Source organism: Prionailurus bengalensis, chromosome B3 (genome assembly GCF_016509475.1).
Source record: "Prionailurus bengalensis isolate Pbe53 chromosome B3, Fcat_Pben_1.1_paternal_pri, whole genome shotgun sequence".
In the NCBI taxonomy this organism is placed as follows: Eukaryota; Metazoa; Chordata; class Mammalia; order Carnivora; family Felidae; genus Prionailurus; species Prionailurus bengalensis.
The window spans coordinates 108,992,021-109,016,148 of record NC_057355.1 but is presented as its reverse complement, the minus strand read 5'-3'; the positions used below and the strand labels follow the sequence as shown (position 1 = coordinate 109,016,148).

The following is a 24,128-nucleotide window of genomic DNA, read 5'->3' as shown; positions in this document are numbered from 1 at the left end:
AAAGGAGGATGGAGAGGTTTTGGGGGGTTGGGTTCAGCTGTGAGGGAAATGAAAAGTTCAGTTTTGAACACTTTGAGTTGAGTGTGAGGCGTGTATTGGTACTGGGCATTTGCTCGCGTATCATTTTCCTTGCTCTTCCCTGCTCTGTTGTGTATCAACAGGAGCTGACTTGCTGGTTAAGACTCCCAGGCTCCCGTGTTAGCTGGCTGGTAGCTTGGTTTGGGTAATGGGAAGCGCTGGCAAGGGATTAGAGAACAAAAGGAGGGGAAAAGCCAAGATATTGTTCCTCTTCCCTTTCTACCTCTGGCAGTGTCTCCAGCAGCAATTGTGTCTGCTCTGTGGCCCAGCTCGTTCTCCTCCAATAACCCACATCTTTTGTTTAGTGACTCAATCACCCTCTCCATCCCTCCACTTTAAGGGTGGCACTAGCTTCCTGGAGTTGCCAAACGCAGGGTTTCCTCAGAGTCTCCTGTTCAGGCTCTCCCCTCTTCTCTCCCCTGCATAGCATTAAACTGTCTCTCTTTTATTTTAATTTAATTTAATTTCATTTCATTTTTTGAAACAGATTTTTAGAAAAAATATTTTTAATGTTTATTTATTTCTGACAGAGAGACATGCACAGAGCACGAGTGGAGGAGGGGCAGAGAGAGAGGGAGACACAGAATCTGTAGCAGGCTCCAGGCTGAGAGCCATCAGCACAGAGCCCTATGCAGGGCTCAAACTCACTATTTGTGAGATCATGACCGGAGCTGAAGTCAGACACTTAAACGACTGAGCCACCCAGGTGCTCCTGAAACAGACTTTAAAAAAATGTTTATTTTATCTTTTTACTTTTGAGGAAGACAGCATGCACTTGTGAATGGGGGGAGGAGCAGAGAGAGAGGGAGACACAGAATCTGTAGCAGGCTCCAGGCTCGGAGTCATCAGCACAGAGCCCTATGCAGGGCTCAAACTCACTATTTGTGAGATCATGACCGGAGCTGAAGTCAGACACTTAAACGACTGAGCCACCCAGGTGCTCCTGAAACAGACTTTAAAAAAATGTTTATTTTATCTTTTTATTTTTGAGGAAGACAGCATGCACTTGTGAATGGGGGAGGAGCAGAGAGAGAGGGAGACAGAGGATCTGAAGCAGGCTCTGTGCTGACAGCAGAGAGCGGGATGGGGGTCTCGAACTCACAAACCATGAGAAACTGCACCAAAGTTGGATGCCTAACTGACTGAGCCACCCAAGTGCTCCGAACTGTCTCTGTTTTAAATGCTCAGAGATGCCTGTTTATTCTGAGGAACATCTAAATGAAGATATCCAAAAAACAGCTGAGTATGTGGAAGAGATAACTGGAGTTTCTATCATAGCACTTACTACCCTGGAGAGTAATTGTCTCCTTACCTGTATGTGTCCTGCACCAGGCTTGGAGATCCTTAAGTGCAGAAAGATTATCTTATTTCTGTCCATTTTCCCAGGATCAACTCAACTTCTGGCAAAGAATAGGCACTCAATAATGTTTTCTCACTGAATGAAGAAATGAATGCATAAACCCTACACATTATTTTTAGGTGACATTTACTTGTGGATACATTTTTATAGTAAAGTTAAACTCATTTGACATGGAGAGTGCCCAACCTGAATTGGTAAGAAATCTGAATCGCTCGCTGTATATTCATTAGCACATCTCTTATTGTTGTCCTCAAGATTGTCATGATACAAATAAATGAACAGGAAAAAGTTGCCCCAATTGTTAAGTAGATAAGAATAAGAATAATTAGAAATCATTGTACTTGCATATACAACTGTGTACCAAAAGGATATTGCTAAACAAATTGAAGATGGCAGGTTTGTTCAAATGGGTTAAACATTCCCCCAAATCTCCTTATTGTGGAAACACAACCAATCTCCCTGGAAATGATTTGCAGAAGTAACCTCAGCAACGGTCCATATTACCAACTCTGAGCTGTGGCTGAATGAAATAGATGTCATCAACAGGGCATACAAAGTGTGGATATTGACTTTGACCTTGAGGAAGAGTCAGGTCTGTCTCTCAGACTATTATGGGCTTTGCTTCTGTCACCAGTTGGAGAGGCCATCCTGGGCTCTAGGGGCTGTACACATATTACATACTGTTGAATTTGTGGTTGGGAGGGAAGGAAAGAGGCCAGTGACAGCTTCAGTTTGTTCTCTGAATTCTGGTAGTTGAGAAACCATGAGAAACATTTCCCCTGATTCCTATATCAAAAAAAAGGAAGAAGCAGTGAGAAACTAGGGAAAGTGACTCTTTGATAACTTACTTTGAGTAAGTGGTGATGAAATTGTATTTCAGAAGCAGTTTAATTTTGTAAAAAAACAGTAAGAAAACTTAAATAGTTAACAGTAACAGTAACTAAAACTAAAAGTTAATTCCATTGTGTAGAGGTAACCTCTTCTGGCTATTTGGAATAAACTCTTCTAAAACCATTGCCACACAAATTGCTATAGACTAAATGTTTGTGTCTTCCGTAAATCATATTGAAATCTAATCCCCAATGCGTTGGTAGTTGGAGGTGGGCCCTTGGGAGGTGATTAGGTCACAAGGGTGGAGCCCTCATGATGGGATCAGTGCCCTTATAAAAGGGACCCCAGATTGCTCCCTTGTCCTTTTCTCAGTGTGAGGGTACAGCGAGAAGATAGCCATCTATGAACCAGGAAGCAGCTTACCAGACACTGAATCTGCCAGCACCTTGATCTTGGACTTCCCAAACTTCCCAACTGTGAGAAATAAATGTTGTTTACAAGCCCCCAGTCCAATACTGTGTTACAGCAGCTTGAGCAGACTAAGACACAGATATGCATATTTAGAAGTATCTTTCTATTACACATACTGCACTGTAACCCACTTTTTCCATGCAAAATGCATCATGAACAGTCTTCCACACCATGGAAGATTGTATTATTCATAGCTGAATGATATTCCACTTTATACATTCACTATATTTATTTAATGAATCACCCACAGGGAGACATTTGGGTCAGCTCCGATTTTTCATTATTGCATACATAGGATGAGCCATCAGCAACTGATTTTTAAGTTGAATCTTCAAGCATTTGTAACGAGATATTGGAGCAGGCTGGAAAGGACAGAATAAGAATATGAAGGGGCCAAGGAAGGGAAGTATTTAAGAACTGATACTGTTCTTGATGTATAAAGGACATCAGTTAACAAGAGTAAGGTGGGGGAGGATGGGGTGAAGTGGGAGAAAGTAAGAAAGGGTGAAATGGCAGGTCTGGAGAGAGAAACACAGTCAGGCTATAGACAGAGAAACAGACAAGGAGAAAGAAAGAATGCCACGAGAACAAATAGGATCAAATAATTATCAATTCTCCTTAAACACACACACACACACACACACACACACACACACACACACACACACATAACTTTTGTGATGATCTCCAAAAGGGACAGTGGCATTTACACCATGCAAATGATATATCACTGAATGAATGAAAAAGGGGGCAAATTGCCCAAAACCTGAAGGGAACTTTGGTTATTAAGGTAGATACAGAGAAACCTTTAAAAAATGCTGAAACAAAGGAAAAATATTAATTAAGAAATACCATTCTACTTCACTTAATTCACCAACTTACACGTATGTGCATATCATTTGTTAAACACTGTCTTTAAAAAAATAGCTTTCCTTAACTCTTGTCTCTGATACTTTTAATCATGTTTTTTCTTGTGGTGATTGTCTGGAGATAAACATTTTTCATCATTGCTTTGCATCACAGACCCAAAGAAAATAAGAGGAAGGAGTTAGCTTCTCCTTTCTCCGTATTATCGTGCTTGCTTCCCATTTTAGAAAAATTAAGGTGTGAACAACCACTTTCTCTTAAGCATCATTCTTCCATATTTGGGGGGTAGGGTAGAGTATGTATTTGTGGGGACCAGAGGATGGCCTCTATTACAAAACTTCCTCTATACCCTTATAGGGGACAACGAAAATCACTTGTGTCATGAACATCACTTGTATAATATTACGGTGAATTCAAAGTTTTTAAAAAATCAATTTTTATAAAGAAAACAGTCCTAACATTGCATGGAAGCTATGAGGCACAAATGAAATTATTTATGTGAAAGTGTTTAGCAAGCTGTAAAAGTCTGTACAAGTGTAAGGTCTTTTTTTTTTAATTTTTTTAACGTTTTATTTTATTTTTTAAGAGACAGAGAGGGACAGAGCACAAGCAGGGGAGGGGCAGAGAGAGAGGGAGACACAGAATCAGAAGCAGGCTCCAGACTTTAAGCTCTCAGCAGACAGCCCGATGTGGGGCTTGAAAACGTGAACTGGGGCTTGAACTCGTGAATTGCGAGATCATGACCTGAGCTGAAGTTGGAGGCTCAACTGACTGAGCCACCCAGGTGCCCCAATCTTTTTAATGATTGGAACTCTATTATACTCTGGCATCAGAAGAATCTTATTAAAGACAGAAATTTCTGCTACTTTCCTACACCTCAGAGTTGGAACGAGGGAATATGTCCACAAATAACCCTGCCCTTTGTTCTTCCCAGTATGATCTTTTGCATGGACAGAAAAATTAGGAAAATGCCTTTTGCACTGTCAAATCTATAAGAAGTGGTCAGGTTTCTCTTATTGTAACTGGAAAAAAAAAAAGAAGAGTCTTCCCAAGACTGACTCATATTAATCATATCCTGTGTGGGCTCTGTCCTGTGTCGTTGACACACATCAAGCAAAGAGGGGGATGGGTCATTGTTTCCAAATGCTCCTGAGGGCACTTTAATTAAGGCACTAAAGCTACATGCCCAACAAGTTTAGCATGACTCAGCAGGATTAGTCACTTACACCATCCCACCCCAGGAGTATATAAGCATGTCCAATCACATAACCTTGGAGAACAGGGGCTACCAAACCAGACTGCTTTCGGTTAACCACCTGCTCAAGTCAGTCCCGTTACTGAAGAGCGATGGGAGGACCTGGGCAGAGTGAGGGCAGCACAGACCACTGAGGACCCTCTTCACATTTCTCTATCATGTTATCTTGCATCTAGCTGAGTGTGTGCCAGCCACCTCTGCAGAGTGGGTGGAGGCAAACCTCCTCTAACAAAGATTCTGGTTTCTAATTTCCATTTAGAGAGGGCTTTTACTCCGTTCATATTCGTGGCTTGTTGTCCATTAAGGATTGATGCATTGTGCACACGAAGGAGCCTGAAGTATTTTAAGTGAAAAAAAGCTTCTAGCCTCACCTTCATCAACTACACCCTAGCTCATCATTTTTTCATAGTACATAATTTAGTACTTCCTGAGCATTCTGTTCTTTCTGAAAGCCTAAGCACTGTATGTATAATTTGCTTGCCTTGTCATTTCTGCACTCTTTTATGTGTATGGTTCAGGCATCCTGTTTGCTTAGTATGTGCAATGCCAACTTATTTACTGTAAAAAATGCACTTCTTTCTTCTTCGGAAAATAGGAAAATTAAATATAGTGCACACATTTAAGCTGTTCCAGTGTTCACGTGGATGCTGCTGCTGAATACTTTAATGCAATGTCAGGGAATTCCATAATCCTGTTTGCTTTTTGGTTTTATTTTTACATTTTTTAAAAATATTGCATATTGTTTAATGCTACACTACAGTGTAGAAGGATGTTTTTAGTGTCTAAATGGTATCCAGTCTCTTAACTCACTTCAGAGTTTAAAATTGGCTGATTCTAGAAGTGGGAGGGTTCAAGAAAACGAACATATGTGCTTAATTGTACTTTTCATGGCTCAGGTTTGTGTTTCAGAGATATTAGGGACTCAAAGACAAACACATCTGTAACTGCTCCAACAATTCCGGTATTTAAAATTTGTGTTGTTTTTGTGTGGGAGCTTCATAACCTGCATGATATTATTCATATGTATTTGTAGGTTTAGCTTTGGATGTGGAAAGGATGCTACTTGGTAAACTTGTTTTACTTTTGCTTCTTGGAATTTTTGAATCCAGCTCAAAAATCACTAGTATCTGCTCCCTTGAGCTGTAGATATCTGTTGGACTCTGCATTTATAATTCTCCTCTCCCCACCCCCCCTTTTTTTGGTAAACTTGATAGATCTATTGAAACATCCTCTGCACAAATTTCCTCTTCTATGCAACAGAGAGATTTCCTTTTTTCTATCCCCTTCCACTTGATTTTCCTTAAACAAATAGTCTTGTAGATCATGCTGTGACATGCTTAGGCTCAGAGTAGCCACTGGGGTAGATAATACCTGAAATTCTACATATACATTAATTTCTGACCCATTGGAAAATACAGTCCTTGAGAACTTGAGTTGAAACCCACACAGACTTTCAAATGCTGGATGGTTTCAAATTCAACATCCTTTCCTTTGAAGTAGTTGCTAGGAAATAATTTGAGTAACAAGTCTAGTCATCACCAAGTCCTGATAACCCACCAGGAAGGTAAATTACTTCCTGTAAGTTACGACATTTCACCTCCTCCCATGTCAATTCATTATATTACTCAGTTGTAGTAAATGATATCTCTGAAAATAGTTAAAAGGATTCCAGTGTGAAACATACAAACATTCACCTATGTACAAAGTTGTATAGTATTTAAAAATAGATAAGTAGACACAACTTTTTCTCCCTTTAAATGTGTCAGTTACTGAAGATTTCTATGGCATCCTGATCCTAAAAGGAACCTCAAAGAACCATTTAATCCATTCCCAGACATCTGGACAGACTGGCCAGCATTATGCTAGTCTCTCACAAGGTGGCCAAAGTTCCTTGTGCCCTGTTTTGCCTTATTTGTGGCTTTCTTTTTTTTTCCCTCTCAGTTGAATATATCTGCTTCAGAGTATTGGGTCAATGACATGTTCTACCTAAAGGAGTAGAAAAGAGTAAAATTTGCCAGGACAAACATAATGGGGACAGCCACCATATTTTAATTTGGCAATTGTTTTCAGACCACACAACATAGAAGCAGATGTGACATGCACATTATTATGAAATGATATAAGTGTGGCTTTAAAAATACCTTCGAAAGGTTCCATGGCTTGGCTGTTGTTTCCTCTCTACCCACTCAGAAACAGAGCTTTCACAACTCTTTTCTAACAGCTATGCATCAATACCAGTTGAGGAGTAACCTGACTTTTGATCCATGTCAGAATGATCCAGACCATGTACGTGTTATAGGAATGGAACAGACAGGTCATTTAATATATTGGAAATTTGTTTCTTCAATGGTCCCATAAGTTGTGAGGGACTGGGCTATGTCACAACTGTGTTTGCTTCTTATAGTTTCTTTCCCCCTGTTTGAATCGTTCCATAGCTTTTAGTGTCCAGATGTCATTTAGCAATTCCCAACAATTATTCTTTTTGAGGAAGTGTATCTTTTGTTCTTTTTTCTATGATTTAGTTGCCTTGTCATTCAGAAAGATTTTTATCCCGAAATGTTGTTTATTTTGGGCCAATTTTTCACTTTGGTAATATTTGTTGTTGTTGTCATAGAAAGCATGGCATTTTTATCCTAAAGGGAATTTATCTGATCTATTCCTCTCATTTCAGGGTGAAAAAAAACTGAGCCCTGAGAAACTAAGTGAGCTCTTCAAGGTTTATAGACAATGGGGTAGTTGACAGAGCTGAGACTAGAACCTTCTGATTTCCGGCCTACGGCTTTTTTTGCGGGGCGGGGGGAGAAGAATTTTCATCAACTTATGTGTTTTATTTCAAAAATTCTACTGATAATTTGAATTAGTGGCTAATTAATTTCTCCCCTGATCATTAAGATATATTAACAGTTTTTTTTTAAATTTTATTTTTGACAGAGGAGAGACAGAGCATGAGCGGGGGAGGGGCAGAGAGAGAGGGAGACACAGAATCGGAAGCAGGCTCCAGGCTATGAGCTGTCAGCACAGAGCCCGACGCCGGGCTTGAGATCATGACCTGAGCCAAAGTCAGACACTCCATGGACTGAGCCACCCAGGCGCCCCAACAGTTCTTTAATGATTTAAATTTTAGTGCAAGTGGGGCTTTCTCCCCCTTGAAAGTAAGGACCGAATTAGGAGCCACTAACAAATAAGCAAAAATATTTATACTTAGATGGCTATAGCTTTGTACCACTTCACTTGCTAGTAATCAGTCTAGACCTGTACTTAGAGCAGCCATGTTCGCGTTTATTTTCTCCTTCCAGAGAATGCCAAGAGTACAAAGCAACTCCCACCAATCTTGCTTAAATCTCACTAGAAAGAATTTCAGAAAAAAAAAAATTCAAATATAAGAAAAGAATTCAAATACACAGTCTTGGGGAATTCAAAGTGCATCAGCAAAGCAGACAGTTTCTTGAGACGATCAGAAGGATTCAAAGAAAGTTGGAAGAAGGAAAAACCTGCCTCTGCAAGATCATGTTCCCCGTGATCATGCTATGCCATGATCCTGGGAGCTTCCACCTATCTGTTCAGCCAGTGCACAGAGCTCATGCTGACTTCAGCACCTTGTTTCTCTAGATCCTTACAGAGCTCCCTGGCTGCTACTCAAATCTGCTTTATCAGAGAGGTCTCCCCGACTGACGACAGTCAGTGAAATAGTTCCCCACCCATCTAGGCAGTCATCAGTTAGCCTGGGTTTTAACTTCCATTGCTGTCTGTCTTGTTTCCTTCCTTATCTGACTTGGTTCCTCTCTGAATGGTTAGTTCTCTTTAATATACAACCAAACAACAACGACAAAAAATGTAATTTCTTCCCCTCTTGTTAGCTAAATAATATTGTTTGGTGTGTATGGTAGGATTAATTTTTGTAAAACAGAGATGTGTATTTGCAAAATGTATACAGAAGAATGTACAAAACATCTTAACCATGTAATTTTCAGACGATGGAAGTTATGGCGATTTTCATTTCCTTTGTTATACTTTTCTTCATGGACTGATTTTATTCCAAGTAAAATCAGTCAGAGATTACAAAACTCTCTGTTTTTGTAATCAGAGAAAACAATAGCGTCGGTTCCATGTGGGAAAATGAGTGCTGTTTAACAGAAGTTTGCAGGACATTAAAGTAAGGAGTCAGAATAAGGGCACAGAATCAAGCCTTGTTTAGGTGAGTAAATTTAGTTGAGAGAAATTGTAGTCTATAAGGGAAAAAGAAAAAAAGAAACACTAGTCTACAAAATGCAGACTTTTTTTTTTTTTTATGTGACTGTGGTCATACGGGGTAACGATAGAAAACAAATCAGGGCTTCTGACCCACTGATGGTAGATTGGGTGTCTTTCTCTCCCGGGAGGAAAGACCATTCTATAATGTCAGTAAGCTTATTAAGCCTTCAGTGATCAGCATTTTCCTCCCACCCTCCCCAAATTCTGCTTGGAGTATTATAGGGCAGACTAATGAACAAAACAAGATTAAGATCTGTTAAATTAATAATTTCATTTTCCTAATGAAAAATTTATTTTTCATTTGGAAAATTGACCTATAGCCTTGTGTTTATTTTTTCTTTTTAAATGATTTTTAAAATTTTTATTTATTTATTGTTGAGAGAGAAAGAGAGAGAGCGAGTGCACAAATGAGGCAGAGAGGAGGGGAGGCAGAGAGGCAGAGAGGGGAGGCAGAGAGAGAGAGAGAATGGGAGAGGGAGACACAATGCGAAGCAGGTTCCAGGCTCTGAGCTGTCAGTGCACAGCCTGATAAAGGGCTTGAACCCATGAACCCTAAGATCATGACCTGACCCGAAGTTGGACACTTAACCCACTGAGCCACCCAGGTGCCCCTACCTTGTGTTTATTTTTAATGCAGGAAAATATTAATGAAATAAAATTGTCTTCTTAATTTAGGCATATTGGAGCAAGTTTTATTTACACTCAGTGAAATGATAGCTTTGGTAATTTCTCCTTTTCTCAGCCAAGAAACCTTAATCTCCTTTCTGAAAGTGATTCTATTTGGGCAGCAAATCCTACATTAAAAATTGTTCCAGATCTCAAGTTATGTAACTGAACAGATGGCAGTCTCATGGCTTTGACATGTTAGGCTGCAATCATAGGACATGCTGAGGAACCAGCTCTGGAGCCTTCCAGTGGACAAGCAGACAGCTCCCGTGAGCAAGCAGACATGTGTGGCTGTGGGATCAGATGAAGAATTGCACTTTGGCTCAGCTTCCCATGTTCACTACCCAGGAACAAATTCCTCAGGATCCTGAAAGAGGTAAAAAACAGTTATGGAGAAACTAGTGGTAAATTTGATTGAATCATAAAAATAAACAACTCTCTGCTATAAGAGAAAACAAAATCTCTCAGGGAATGCTATACCAGAAGAGTGATTTAGTTTATGGTGCAGTTGAAATGTCAGTGGAGATAGATATTGAACTAAATGCATTTTTTAAGTTTATTTATTTATTTTGAAAGAGAGAAAGAGAGAGAATGCATGGGGGAGGGGCAGAGAGAGAGGGAGAGGGAATTTCAAGCAGGCTCTGTGCTGTCAGCACGGAGCCTGATGGGGGGGCTCGATCTGACAAACTGAGACCATGAGATCACAAACTGAGCCAAAACCAAGAGTCAAATGCTTAACAGACTGAGCCACTCAGGCATGCCAGAGAATCTTAAGCAGGCTCCATGCTCAGCATGGAGCCTGATGCGGGGCTCGATCTCACCACCCTGGGATCATGACCTGACCTGAAATCAAGAGTTGGATGCTCAACCAACTGAGCCACCCAAACGCCCTTGAATGCATTGTAATTGTACCTTGGGCTTGGAACACAAGGTGGCACAATGGATAAAAATCCCTGCCTTCACAGAGTTTGCAATTTAGTGAGGGAGAAAGATAATCAATCAATCAATCAATCAATCAATCAATCAAAAAATGAGCAAACACATACATATGAGAGTGATAAATGCCAAGAAGAAAAAAATAACACAGAGAGGTATGTATGAAATTTTACATAGAGTGGCCATAGAAGTCTTCGTTTAAAAAGATGACATTTGAGGAGCACCTGAGTGGGTCAGTCAGTTAAGCGTCTGACTTTGGCTCAGATTGTGATCTTGTGGTTTGTGAGCCCCACGTTAGGGTCTGTGCTGACAGTTCGGAACCTGGAGCATGTTTTGGATTCTGTGTCTCCGACCCTCCCCTGTCTGTCTGACCCTCCCCTGTCTGTCTCTCTCTATCTCAAAAATAAATAAAACATTAAAAAATTAATAATAAATAATAAAAAAATAAAAAGATGACATTTGAGGAAAACCTGAAGGGAATGAGGGTGTAAATCTTGTGTATATCGGGGGAAAGTGTTATAGAGAGAGGAAACAGCAAATTCCCAGACTTAGGAGATACCTGGAGTGTACAGGGAACCACAAAAAGTCCATTGTGGTTGAAGCAGAGTACACGAGGGGAGGTTGTCCAAGATGACATTTGAGAGATGATGTGAGGTCAGACCAAACAGAGTTTTAAAGGTCACAGTTTGGAGTCTGCCTTTGATTCTGAGTGAGATGGAAACCATTAGGGGGTTTTTCAGCAGACAAAGGGCATGATTGAATTATTATTTATCAGGATAACCCTTTGAAGGAAATAAACTGTAGAACGGTAAGAGCAGATAAGAGGAGCAGGGGAGTGAGGATCAGGGAGGAATCATTTAGGAGACTGCTGAGAGAGAACAAGTTGAGAGATTATGGTGGCTTGAACCAGGCTGTCAGCAATAAAGGTGGTGAGGAGTGGGCAAATTCTAGCTATATTTTGAAAGCAGAACCAACAGTTCTGGTTGATAGGTGAGGTGTATTGCCTAAGAAAAAGAGAGGAGTCTGGGATCATTGCAAGGTTTGGGGTCTATGTAACTGAAAGGAAGGAATACATCTGAGAAGCTTAGTGAAAAAGAAGAGAATGTGGAAGGAATATATTTGAGGGATATCAGGAGTTCAGCTTGGGATATATCGTTAGAGACGTCTATTAGACATCCAAATGGAGATGTCGAGTGAGCAGTGGGATGTATAAGTCCAAAGCGCCAAGGACGGGTTTGGGCTAGAGATATAAATTTTGGGGTCATAAGGATATACATGGTATTTGAAGCTATGAGGCTTGATGGATTTACCTAGACAGTGTGACTGAGTATAGGACCAGGTGAGTATGGAGAGAGCGATCATCTATTTGGAATGTTGCCAATGAGTAAAATGAGGCAAATTGAAAACTGGATTTCACCATGTACAAGTTTTCATTAATTTTCATAAGAGCAATTATCTGGAGTCTAGTACAGTCTAGAGCAAAAGCCTGTTGGAGTGAGTTCAGGACAGAATGGAGACATTGGAGACAGTAAATAAAAGCAATTCTTTCAAAAATACTCACTTTAAAGAGGAGAGAAATGACATGATAGTCGGATAGAGAGATAGGATCAAGAGAGAATTAAGAAACATTTCTTAAAGGATAACAGACGTGATAAAAATGCACATTTCTTAGGTGCATAGCTCTGTAATTCACAACCAAACACACGGGCTAGCACCCATTTTCCGTTTACAAGTCCCTACCCACCTCAAGGGCAACAACTATCCTGACTTCTAAAACCGTAGATTCATTTTGCCTGCGTCTGTACTTCAGTAAATGGAATCAGATCATTCACGCTCATTTGTATTTGTATCTGTAGTTACGTTTTAATCATTCTTATTGCTGTGTACTAATCCATCATTGTGAATATATCAAGATTTATTTATCTGTTGTACTGTTGCGTGGCAATTGGGTATTTTCCATTTGTATTCTCTATTTGTAGTTTCCTTTCCATTTGTAGTTTCCCCAGGTGGAATTACTGGGGCATAAAGTATGCATATATCCATCTTTAGTATTCCGAAATGGTTTTACCAGTTTACTGTCTCACCAGCGTGGTAAGAGAGACTTTATCAGTAATAGGAGTGATATTATATCCATCTGTCACTCCTTTGTCTTGTATCTCCTTTTGTTGAGAACGAAAGTAGTGGAGAGGGGTGATACTTATCGGGGCCCCTCAAAACCTTAAGGATAAGATTCTACTGCTCACAGGGTTCTCCTGATGACTGACCAACTGTAAAGTGCTAGCACCATGCCTCCAACAGGATAGGTATACAGAATGTGTTAGTTGTAGCTCTTATTTTGTAGTCATCTTCTCAGACCTGCCTCCAGGCAGAGGTAAAGTAAAGCAGTGATGACTGCACATGCCTTCTGCTCCAACTCCTGCTTATCCATCCAATCTTGCTTTGTAGGGTTGGGAAAAGATGAGGACTCCAAATGTTTCAGTGACTATACTGTAGGGCCATGAACAACACGAGACTCAAATACCCCTTTCCGTAACTTGCACTGCATCCTTTAACCAGACCAGGCATTTCACCAGGGTGTTGGAGGGGCTGAGGACTGGTAATGCCCTAACTCTGTTTGGTTTCATTGTAAAATAAATCTTCTAATGTACTAGGAAAGATACTCAACCCAGGCACTGAAATTTTAATGGCAGAAATCCTGAGGAGGGCTAATTATACAGCTAGATATAATTTTTGCCTTTTGCAATTTTCTGGAAATGGTTATTGTTTATTTAGCCAATAAATTAAATATATTCTGGATGGATACCTGGGTGTCTCAGTCAGTTAAGCATCTGATTCTTGGTTTCAGCTCAGGTCCTGATCTCATGGATTGTGAGATTGAATCCTGCATTGGGCCCCATTCTCACAGCGTGGAGCCTGCTTGGGATTCTCTCTCCTTCTTTCTCTGCCCCTACCCAGCTCGCACACTCTCTCTTTCTCTCAAAATAAATAAATAAGCTTTAAAAATATACTTCTGGATTAAAAAAAACATTTTCCAATATATGTATAAATGAGAAAGAAGTATATGTGACTGAAATCATCATTGCATCCGAGGAGATAAATTTATTTTTATACTGATTGTGTCTGATTACACCTTTTTCCCCCACATTGAAACATAATTTATGGAGTTTTTGAGAAGCAATATCCTTCAGTGATATGATCTTCTAGGTAAAACAAAACGTTTCCCTATTTAAAAAAACGTATACTTCATATTTTGAGCAGTTTTATACTTAAATGAAAATTATAAAGACAGCGCAGAGAGTTACCACATACGCCATGCTCAGTTTCTCCTGCAATTAAGATACTAGTATAGTACATTTGTTATAATTAAAGAACTGATATCAATTTGTTAACTAAAGTTCATACTTTACTCAATGTCCTTAGTATGTACCTAATGTTCTTTTTCTATCCTAGGATCTCACCCAGGATACCATGTTACATTTAGTTGTTGTGTTTCCTCAGGCTTCTCTTGGCTGTGACATTGTCTAAACTTAATTTGTGTTTGAGGAGTACTGGTCAAGTATTTTGTAGAATGTGCCTCAAGTGGGATTCATCTGATGTTTTTCTCATGATTAGACTGGGAGAGGGTTTTTGGGAGGAAGACAACAAAGATAAGAGCCATTTTCATCACATTGTATCAAGGGTCCATTTTATCAATATGGCCTATTACTATTGATGTTGACCTTGATCACTTGGCTGAAGTAGTGTGTCCTGTTTTTCCACTGTAAAATTATGCTCTTTCCATACTGTGCTCTTTGTAAGGAAGTCACTATGCACAGCCCACACTGAAAAAAGTGGAGAGATATGCTTCACCTCCTTGAGAGTAGAGTACCTACATAAATTATTTGGAGTTCTTCTGCAAGGGAGATGGGTCTCCGTGCCCTCATTTATTTATATATTCAACCATTTATTTATAGACCCATAGATGTTTATGTTTATAACTTTGAGTTATAGTCCAATACCACATTATTTATTTTATTGCTCCTCAATTTGTTCCAGGTTTGGCTATTGGGAGCTCTTCGTGTTGGCTCTATATCCCTTTGACATCCCCCTCTCATTGTGTGTGTGTGTGTGTGTGTGTGTGTGTGTGTGTGTGTGTGTGTTTTAATATTTCCTTAGTTTCTGGAACTATAAGATGCTCCAGGACCATCTTGTGTATTTCCTGACCTAGTCCTAGAATCAGCCATTTCTCCAAGGAGAAATTCCTTGGAGATTCCTTGGTTCCTCTTATTGGAGAATGATATTAGAAACTAAGATCTGGGGGCTCCTGGGTGGTCCAGTTTGTTGAGCATCTGACTCCTGATTTCAGTTCAGGTCATGATCTTACAGTTCATGAGATTAAGCCCATCAGGAACCTGCTTGGGATTCTCTCTTTCCCTTTCTCTCTGCCCCTCCCCCATTTGTGCTCATTGCACTTGCTCTCTCTCTCTCTCTCTCTCTCTCTCAAGATAAATAAACTTAAAAAAAAGAAACTAAATTCTGGGTTCTAAGAGTGCTCCTTGGTATTGGGGTGTCATTGGGGTTCTCAGCTCTGTCAGCTGACAAAATGAGGAAATATACTTGTGTATACTAACTCTTGTACATACACAAACTTATAAATATCTTTATATGTAACCATATGTATCTATGTTAAGCTAAATATGTGCTCATACTGATAGGTCAAAATCTAATCCATTACCACATGGAACATTCTGGCCTCCTAACTTTTTTTATCTCTGAACTCCGACTCCAACAGTGCAAAATCTGGCTCTTTCTAATCCATTTATGTAATTGTTCAATTCCAGTGTATGGCACTATCAAAATTGTTAACCTGAAACTCCATGGGAAACAACTTTCTATTCAACTAGAGTTACAGTTTGATATACATTTTCTCCTGCCTTCAGAGGTTTTTTTTTTCTCCTTTTTTTATGAAGTATAATTAACATACAGTATTACATTCATTTTGGGTATACATATAATTCAATAATTCTATAAATCACTCAGTACTTTTTAAGTATGCGTACTTTTAAAAAAAGTGTATTTATTTTGAGAAAGAGAGACACAAAGAGAGTGAGAAAGAGAACCAGTGGGGGAGGGGCAGAAAGAGAGGGGGTACAGAGGATCCGAAGCAGGCTCTGTGCTGACAGCAGAGAGCCTGATGTGGGCTGAACCATGAGATCAAGACCTGAGCCAAAGTCAGATGCTCAGCTGGCTGAGGAGCCACCCAGGTGCCCCAAGGTAAGTGTACTCTTGATCCCCTTTATCTATCTTTTTGTTTTTTTGAATTTTTTATTTTTTATTTATTTATTTATTTATTTATTTATTTATTTATTTATTTATGAAATTTATTGACAAATTGGTTTCCATACAACACCCAGTGCTCATCCCAAAAGGTGCCCTCCTCAATACCCATCACCCACCCTCTCCTCCCTCCCACCCCCCATCAACCCTCAGTTTGTTCTCAGTTTTTAACAGTCTCTTACGCTTTGGCTCTCTCCCATTCTAACCTCTTTTTTTTTTTTCCTTCCCCTCCCCCATGGGTTCCTGTTAAGTTTCTCAGGACCCACATAAGAGTGAAACCATATGGTATCTGTCTTTCTCTGTATGGCTTATTTCACTTAGCATCACACTCTCCAGTTCCATCCACGTTGCTACAAAAGGCCATATTTCATTTTTTCTCATTGCCACGTAATATTCCATTGTGTATATAAACCACAATTTCTTTATCCATTCATCAGTTGATGGACATTTAGGCTCTTTCCATAATTTGGCTATTGTTGAGAGTGCTGCTATGAACATTGGGGTACAAGTGGCCCTATGCATCAGTGCTCCTGTATCCCTTGGATAAATTCCTAGCAGTGCTATTGCTGGGTCATAGGGTAGGTCTATTTTTAATTTTCTGAGGAACCTCCACACTGCTTTCCATAGCGGCTGCACCAATTTGCATTCCCACCAACAGTGCAAGAGGGTTCCCGTTTCTTCACATCCTCTCCAGCATCTATAGTCTCCTGATTTGTTCATTTTGGCCACTCTGACTGGCGTGAGGTGATACCTGAGTGTGGTTTTGATTTGTATTTCCCTGATAAGGAGCGATGCTGAACATCTTTTCATGTGCCTGTTGGCCATCCTGATGTCTTCTTTAGAGAAGTGTCTATTCATGTTTTCTGCCCATTTCTTCACTGGGTTATTTGTTTTTCGGGTGTGGAGTTTGGTGAGCTCTTTATAGATTTTGGATACTAGCCCTTTGTCTGATATGTCATTTGCGAATATCTTTTCCCATTCCGTTGGTTGCCTTTTAGTTTTGTTGGTTGTTTCCTTTGCTGTGCAGAAGCTTTTTATCTTCATAAGGTCCCAGTAATTCACTTTTGCTTTTAATTCCCTTGCCTTTGGGGATGTGTCGAGTAAGAGATTGCTACGGCTGAGGTCAGAGAGGTCTTTTCCTGCTTTCTTCTCTAAGGTTTTGATGGTTTCCTGTCTCACATTTAGGTCCTTTATCCATTTTGAGTTTATTTTTGTGAATGGTGTGAAAAAGTGGTCTAGTTTCAACCTTCTGCATGTTGCTGTCCAGTTCTCCCAGCACCATTTGTTAAAGAGGCTGTCTTTTTTCCATTGGATGTTCTTTCCTGCTTTGTCAAAGATGAGTTGGCCATACGTTTGTGGGTCTAGTTCTGGGGTTTCTATTCTATTCCATTGGTCTATGTGTCTGTTTTTGTGCCACCCCTTTATCTATCTTATGCCTCCTCCCATCTACCTCCCCTCTGCATCCATCAGTTTGTTTTCTGTATCTAAGAGCCTCATTTTTTTGTCTCTTTTTTTTTCTTTGCTCATTTGCTTTGTTTTTAAAATTCCATATGTGAGTGAAATCGTATGGTATTTGTCTTTCTGTGACTTACTTTACCCACCATTGTACCCTCTAGGTCCATTCATGTTGTTGCAAATGGCAAGATTTCTTCTTCCCTCCCTCCCTGCCTTCCCTCCTTCTTTCCTCCTTTCCTTTCTTTTCCTTTCCTTTCCTTTACTCTTTTTTATTTGAGTATAGTTGACACACAATGTTATATTAATTGCAGGTGTACAACATAGTGATTTAACAAGTTCATACGTTATTCTATGTTCACTATAAGTATAGCTACCCTCTGTCACCATGCAACACTACTGCAATATGATTGACTGTATTCCTTATTCTGTGCCTTTTATTCCTGTGACTTACTTCATAACTGGAAACCTATATCTCCCACTCCCCTTCACCCATTTCCCCCATACCCTCACCCCCTCTAGCAGCCATCAGTTTGTTCTCTGTATTTATGGGTCTCTTTCTATTTTTTGTTTGTTTATTTATTTGATTTTTTTAGAGTCCACATGAGTGAAATCACATAGTATTTTTCTTTCTCAGTCTGACTTATGTCACTTATCATAATACTCTCCAGGTCCACCCATGCTGTTGCAAATAGCATGATCTCATCCTTTTTATGGCTGCATAATATTCCTCTGTGTGTGTGTGTGTGTGTGTGTGTGTGTGCGCGTGTGTGTGTGTCCCACATTTATCCATTAGTCTATTGATGGACACTTAGGTTGTTTCTACATCTCGGCTATTGGAAATAATGCTGCAATAAACATAGGGGTGCATTTATGTCATTAGATTAGTGTTTTCATTTTCTTTTTTTTTTTTTTTTTTTGTTTTTTATTTTTTTTTTTTTTTTTTTTTAATTTTTTTTTTTTTTTTCAACGTTTACTTATTTTTGGGACAGAGAGAGACAGAGCATGAACGGGGGAGGGGCAGAGAGAGAGGGAGACACAGAATCGGAAACAGGCTCCAGGCTCTGAGCCATCAGCCCAGAGCCCGACGCGGGGCTCGAACTCACGAACCGCGAGATCGTGACCTGGCTGAAGTCGGACGCTTAACCGACTGCGCCACCCAGGCGCCCCACATTTTCTTTTTAAAAAATGTTTGTTTATTTTTGAGAGAGAGAGAGAGAGCGGGGGAGGGGCAGAGAGAGACAGAGAGGGAGACAAAGAATCTGAAGCAGGCTCCAGGCTCCAAGCTGTAAGCACAGAACCCAACACGGGGCTCAAACTCACGAATGGCGAAATCATGACCTCAGCCAAAGTTGGACTCTCAACCGACTGAGCCACTCAGGCACCCTAAGGATTAGTGTTTTCATTTTCTTTGGGTAAACACCCAGTAGTGAAATTATTTTTAATATTTTGAGGAACCTCCATACTATTTTCTATAGTGACTGCACCAGTTTGCATTCCCACTAGCAGTGCATGAGGGTTCCTTTTTCTCTACATCCTTGCCAACATTTGTTGTTTCTTGTGTTTTTGATTCTAGCCATTCTGATAGGTGTGAGGTGACATCTCATTATGGGTTTGATTTACATTTTCCTGATAATTAGTGATGTTGAGCCTCTTTTCATGTGTCTGTTTGTTATCTGTATGTCTTCTTTGGAAAGATGTGTATTCAGGTCCTCAGCCCCTTTTTTAACTGGATTATTTGCTCTTTTTGATGTTGAGTCAAGCTCTTTATATATTTTGGATATTAACCCCTTAATGGATATGTCATTTGCAAATATCTTCTCCCATTCACTAGGTTGTCTTTTTGTTTTGTTGGTGGTTTCCTTGACTGTGCAGAAGCCTTTTATTTTGATGTGTTCCCAATAGTTTATTTTTGCTTTTGTTTCCTTTGTCTGGGGAGACATATCTAAAAAAATGTTTCTACATATGATGTCAAAGAAATTACTGCCTATGTTTTCTTTTAGGAGTTTTATGGCTTTAGGTCTCACATTTACGTCTTTAATCCACACTGAGTTTATTTTTGTGTATGGTATCTAGAAAGTGGTCCAGTTTCATTCTTTTACATGTTCTTTTGCCTTAGGTCTTACAGACTCCACCCACTTCCAAAATTACTTAGATCAGCACCTTTACCCCTACCTCCTTCAGTGAAGTTGTTTCAAATATTTTTAACACGGTCTGATTGTTCTGTCACTTTCTGCATTCCATTCTAGGATCCCTTGACCTCTGAAATCGTTTTTAAATTTGCATGCATTCAGGTTGACTCTTTGTACTGGAAATGAAATTCTGTGGGTTTTGACACATGTGTAGTGTCACGTACCCACAATTACATACAGAATAGTTTCACCACCCTAAGAAATTGCCTGTGCTTAATCTGTTTAACTCTTCCTCCTCTCTCTCTGAGCCCCTGGAAATCACTGATACCTTTCCTGTCTCTATCCTTTTGCCTTTTCCAGAAAGTCATATAAATGGAATCATATGGTATTTAGCCTTTTTTAGACTAGCTCTTTTTACTTAGCACTGTGCGTTTAAGATTCATCCATGCCTTTGGGGGCTTAAAAGCTCATTTCTTTTTACCCCTGAATAATATTTCCTCATATGGATTTATACATATATATATACACATACATATATACACACATATATATGTGTATATATGTATGTATGTATATATGTATATATATGTATATATGTATATATATGTATACATATATATGTATGTATATACATACATACATATATATGTATACATATATATACATACATATATATGTATACATATATATGTATGTATGTATATATGTGTATATATGTATATATACACATACATATATATACACATACATATATACACATATATATACACATATACATATATACATACATACACAGTTTGTTTATCCATTCACTTATTGAAGGACATTTTGGTTGCTTCCAGTTCTTGGTAGTTGTACATAAAGCTGCTATAAACATTTGTATGCAGGTTTTTGTGTGGACATAAATTCTCAAATCAGTTGGGTAAATACCTAGCTGAGTTACATGGTAAATTGCTGAGTTAAATGGTAAAACTATGTTTAGCTTAGCTGCCCTATTTAGCTGACATGCCACTGCTCAAAATCAGGTGGTGACCATCCCACAATTGTCGACAGCCATCACTGTCAGTTATCTGTTTCTTTTACCCCATTCAAGTTCTTGCACGTGAATATAGTTCCTGAACTTCTCTCCTATGTCAGAATAATCATTCTATGTACTTTGCAACATCTTTTCATATACATGATGGCAGTCGCAGTATAGTAACTAACCTGTTCAAGGGACAATCCTTCCCCTGCCCCTGACCTACAACCTGATACTGGGAATCCTTTCACCTGTGAAAGAGGATACTGGTAGCACCTATATAAACCTACCTCAATGTGTTGTGAAGATTTAGTGAGTGCTTAGAGCAGAGTCCTTCTTTGACCAAGCCTCACTGCTGTCTGAAGGATCTGCCAAGATTAGAATGTGAATTTGTTCATTCCTATTCCTGTGCTTCTTCCACTAGAGATAACGCCCCAACTTCATTTTCCTGTTACCCAGCCAATATGTGGACCTCACTGACACCCAAGCGATTGATCTAACCAGTCAATTTAGGAAAGCCTCTGGTAACTTCTGTGTATATGTATGGTAGGCAAGGGATTTGCTTTTAGTTAAATAGGAATGCCTAGTAGCCATTGGGAAAAATAGTCTTCTCTCACCTTTAAATGGAGGGGAAAGGACAACAGACTTTATTTCAAGGTATAGACTTGCAGATCAATGAATGGGCTAAGCACTGAAGTAGTTCAGTGATCCATAGATTAAACTGCCTGAACATGAATTAGTGCATTAAACTCTATGGACACAAAATGGATCTGTTCAGAAACAAGTTTGGGCGGTTCATGTCTGGTACATAGTGTTTTCAGAATAAGGTTTAATTTTTAAAAGAGGTTTTAGAGCTCTGTATCCCAGCCAGAGAATGCTTATCTGCTTTATGCTAGTTTTTACCTGCAGAGTTTTTGTCTTTGTGACATCATTTATTTGCTCCTGTATTTTAAAATGCATTGCACAATGGTGGGAACTCATCTAAGAAAGTTAATCATACCCTGGCAATCCTTGAGCATGCTGGTAGTTACTGAGAAGATTTTAAGAAGGATGTTATATCAATACACTAAGTCTTCTGTATGGTCAGGCTGATTTCCTATGATTGGTTGGTTGAACAGTGAATGTGCAAAAAAATCCTAGAGAACTGACAGGTGGAGATTAATACTGTGTTAGCAAGATCAGCAAACAAAAAAATCCACAAATGCTTTCACATACACATGCTCATATATGTGTGCACACACATACACACAAGCACGCACAAACATATCTTTGTTGATATCTGTTTGGCCTGGACTAGTTGTATGTGTGGGATGTGACTGGTGTTATCAAAAAGGATCACCAGGTTTCCAAATCACTTGCAATGACTAATATCAGTTAAAAATGCTTGAATTATCCAATTGATCAGGGTCACAGTCTAGTCTGGAAAACATTTGTAGATAAAATTACATTCTAAACATACTAATAATTTAAATATATGAATATATTTATATATAAAGATATAAATGCTGCCATTAAATATTTAATAAATCATCCAGGGTTCTTTTTACAACTGTAATGTGAAGGATAGCTCTCTACCGGGTGGGTCAAATGTTTATATCGTGGATATCGGTATTAGGACTCAGGTATTTCTTGACCTGCATACTCCTATCAGGAAAAGCACAAGGTGTAGAATTTTTTATTCATGCATTCACTTAGTTTATTCACTGTACAAATATTTAGCACTTACAATGTACCTGGCATTGGTCATGTTACTGGGGAACATAATCCAATGGTTGCTTGGGGGAATTGAAACAGTTATTAAAGCCAAGTGATTTGATTGACTAAATGTTTTTATTTAAAGTTGAAGGCTCAGGAATATTAACCAACCAAAACTTTTTGACCAGTTTTACCTGTGCACACCCAATATGCACACACATACCTTCTACCAAATGTCTCTTGGGATCATTACCTGCTTTCCAACCATTGCCTGTTGGCTATAACTCCAACAGGTATATTGGCCATAATTGACAAACTGAATGGCTTATAAATGCAAAGAAATCCTAATCTATTCACTTCATCTACTCTGTAGGTACAAGTACAACGAGAGTCAAATAAATGTCATGTCATACCAAACAATGAGGTATATGGCTTTAAATTTTCATTTAAACATATCAAAATGGACCCAGAAATGATAACAACAGAGGCAGGTGAACATTCCTTACAACCCCTTTCTACTGTCTATTTTCTGGCATTGTTTTCAGATGACTATATGGTAAATGTGTTTCATTCCCTGCTAGTAGATTTGCAGAGCACATTATTTAATTTTAATGAAGAAGTTTTACATCCAAATAGCTGTAAGACAAGCAGATTTTGCTTTCTTACAATTTTATTAGTAAAAAATGAAGGTATCAATATTGAAAAGTCACAAATGTGAAGTTTTGTTTGTTTTTACCAATATAAAGTTTTTAAAAAAAATTTTTTTAATGTTTATTTATTTTTGAGAGAGAGACACACACACACAAAGTGTGAGTGAGGGAGGGGTAGAGAGAGAGAGAGGGAGACACAGAATCTGAAGCAGGCTCCAGGCTCTGAGCTGTCAGCACAGAGCCCAACATGGGGCCCAAACACACAGATTGTGAGATCATGACCTGAGCCAAAGTCAGATGCTTAACCGACTGGGCCACCCAGGCATCCCACTACCAATATGAAGTTTTAAGTCAAATATCTGTATTCTCTTAAAGGAGAATATCCTTTCTGAAGCTTGGGAGTTGCCATTAGTGGACAAATTAGTTAAATAGAAATTGGCAACGAAAGAAAATTCCCATTAGTTTGGTTAAATATTTTTGTTTGTTTGACTTCAGGTTTATTTCATTACAAAAATAGAAAAAAAAAACATGTAAGATTATAGAAGAATAAGAAAGAAAATAATTAACTTTGGCTCCCCCATGCAAATGATTCTGATGTGCTTCACTGGATACAAGACATAGCCTGAGACTCCAAGAAACTGGTTCCTTTCCTCGGCTTGGCAGAGCATCTGTTTCTCACAGAAGCCTGAAAAAATACCCAGCTCTGTGGATTGCTGGGGTTCATTTCTGGTCATTGCACTAGCATGGAACAAAGTGTAACCATGTAATCAGTATGTGGGGGATGGAATGCTGTAGGGGGTTATGTTAAGTACACTCCAAATTCTATGTATGCTCAGTGCTATGGAATGATTGTTTGGGTCCCCCTCCAATTCATCTGTTGAAGTCCCAATCTCCGATATGATATGTGGAGGTGGAACTTTGGGAGTTAATTAGGTCATGAAGGTAGAGCCTCCTTGAATGGAATTAGTGCCATTAGAAGAAGAGACATGAGAGAGACGATCTTTGTCTCAGTCATGTGAGGACATAGCAAAAAGGTGACCATGTGTAAATCAGGATATGGTCCATTACAGAACCAAACCATTCTCGCACCCTGATCTCACACCTCACAGCTTCCAGAACTGCAAGATATAAGTTTCTGGTTTTTTTTCAG

General features: G+C 39.2%; 1 long non-coding RNA gene across 1 annotated transcript in view; it reads left to right on the top strand.

Annotated features, from left to right (window-relative positions):
- The first annotated feature begins 10,029 nt into the window (after positions 1 to 10,029).
- Positions 10,030 to 24,128, top strand: part of LOC122469187 — a 70,958-nt gene continuing 56,859 nt past the window's right edge. The window contains exon 1 of the long non-coding RNA XR_006293406.1: positions 10,030 to 10,155. This is a non-coding gene — a long non-coding RNA (uncharacterized LOC122469187). The remainder of the gene's footprint in view (positions 10,156 to 24,128) is intronic.